The following is a 2,632-nucleotide window of genomic DNA, read 5'->3' as shown; positions in this document are numbered from 1 at the left end:
GCACGCGAAAAAGACGAAGCTTCCAGAGAGGAGAAAAAAAGAAACGTCAGCAGCACGGCAAAGGGTTTGTTTGCTGTTGCTGATTATTCTTGTCCTGACTCACTGCTTAGATTCGAATAGACATGCAAATCAGACAGGTGTCTGCAGCCACTCACACCTCAGAAAATGCCTTGAAGCAACATTGATAAGCAACAGATACAGTTTGCAAGATGCTTCCGACACATGTCCATTTGTGTCCACCTGATTAGTCCCAGTCATAGCACTGGCACTGCGCTAGTGGGCTGACGTGTGTGTGTGTGTCCGAAGCTTCCCTTCATATCCTGCACATTGTCTTTGCTATTTCCTGCTTATTATACGCACCCTTGCATGGACTCTTATTTGCATCTCTCTCGGCCCAAAGCTGGACAATGAAAGGCGGAGAAATCAAAGGAGGAGAGGAGACGATGCTGCAGGGGTATCTCCATCTCATCTAGGGGGCCACTTAGCACTGACCAGGGGGTTAATGAATCAATTAAATGTTCTGCTTTTCTGCACTCATTTATGTTGCCTAGCAACTCTAAGATGCTGATTTATCTCATTAAGACGTGTATTAGTGTGTGTGTGTGTGTGTGTGTGTGTGTGTAAAATGACATGAGGGGCAGAAGATGAGAGGATAACGGAAGCAAGGGGGAAAAAAGTGAGACTATAGGCCAGTGAAAAGAGAGTGAGAGAGAGAGAGAGAAAAGAGTGAGAGAAGAGAGAAAGAGAGAGAGATAGAGAGAGGGATCAATTGACCTTGGATCAAAGTGGAGATGTGAGCACCTTAGAAGTTCAAATGGGGTTTGTCTTGATTAATGTCAGGGCGCCATTGAGAGGACCGCAGGAGGGAGAGTGAGAGGGGGGGAGTTGGGGTAGAACGGAAGGAAAGAACAAAGGGGGGTGAGTTGACATAAGTATACCTCAATGTGGATAAGGGCCTCATGTGGATGAGGTGTCTATTAGGCACTGCTGTATGATATGATTACTTGTGATTACAAAGAAAGGCCAGATGCAATGCACCATGGGACTGATTAAGACTGCTGATGGGGGAAAGGAAGTAAGATGTTCAAAGGACTCCTTCGAACATCTTACACGGGTGTCATATTATGAACAGTATTGTGTGTGTACCCGGTGTGTGTGTGTGTGTGTGTGAGTCTGTGTGTGTGTGTGTGTGTGTGTGTATGTGTATGTGTGGTGTGTGTGTGTGTGTGTGCGTGCGTGTGCATACATGTTGTTGCACACACAAATGAAGTGTGTGAGGCAGGTCCATTTCTGTTTACTGTGGATTGCCCTGGCTGGCTGTTGGAAAACTTTTATTGCCCTCACGCCATCAGTGGTCCTAAAGTGAAGTGAATGGGGCAGCATTTCCCTGGCTCCCTCATCAGGCATCTGTTTTACAGTCCACCAGTGATGGAATGAAAATATAAAACAGAGGCAACACTGAAATAGCTCGGCATAGTTTACCCCCTCACCTTATTTATGCTGCCCGTTCACACCGAGAACAAATATTTCTCTTTTATTGTGCCGGTCCAATACATCACACGCTGGGTAATGCGAATGAGTGTGTCTTTAGCACTGAGACCAGCAGTGCAGGATACACTTCTGCCCCCACCAAAATCAATAGCCTAAAGGTCTTTTTCTCTAGAAGTTTCTAGGCTATAACTGCTTCAAAAGCAGAATAGTTGCACTAAGAGAGGGAGTTTATGCAACTAGCTCCAGACTGAATACACACACACACTTTACATCATGTTTTAACACACGCCCAAAGCAAAACACATCTAGATGATCTTAAATAAATCTAGCCGACCCCTCACTCTCTTTTTTCTTTCTTATGCTCCAGACTTGGCACCCGCTCTCTCTCTCTCGTTGGCACTGGGGCACATCAGATTAAAGTCATGAGGAGGCCTTGCCCATGTGAGTCTTCTTGAACAATATATTTAGATTATAATTGCGTTACAAAGCGCTTTTTCTTCCCCCCCCACAATGACTCACTTGAAGGAGATAATTGGGGAAGGAACTCCAATGTGAATTGGATACTGTTGATTTCCACACTTTGCTTTATTGCAACCACAGCTTACACTGTGGAGCTGAAGTTTGCTCAGCATTAAAAGACTTACTTTTTGCTGAATTCACAGTGTGAAAGCTTATCTTTAAGATTTTATGACCGTGTTGGCAATGTTCAGCCATGTAGCAACATGTCATGTGATTCATTGTAGCTTAAATCATTGTGTTTGTAGAAGCTGTACTTAACTAAGCCTGAGAAATGTGATTTTGCTTTAAACTGCTGGCTTACAACAAGCCAAAGGATAAGATCTAGTCTTTGGGCAGCAAAAATGCCTGATATATTGCTCAGTGAACACAGTGGATGACATTAGAATACACAGCACTATCACAGTCAAACAGTCAAATACCACCACAGCCCCAGTACCATCAATAAGACAGAGGCAGGAATATGAAACATTGGCAACACACACACACACACACACACACACACACACACACACACACACAAACACACACACACACAGACACACACACACACACACACACAAACACACACACACAGACACACACACACAGACGCACACACACAGACACACACACACCCACACAC

Source organism: Alosa sapidissima, chromosome 7 (genome assembly GCF_018492685.1).
Source record: "Alosa sapidissima isolate fAloSap1 chromosome 7, fAloSap1.pri, whole genome shotgun sequence".
In the NCBI taxonomy this organism is placed as follows: domain Eukaryota; kingdom Metazoa; phylum Chordata; class Actinopteri; order Clupeiformes; family Clupeidae; genus Alosa; species Alosa sapidissima.
This window is presented reverse-complemented; position numbering follows the sequence as displayed.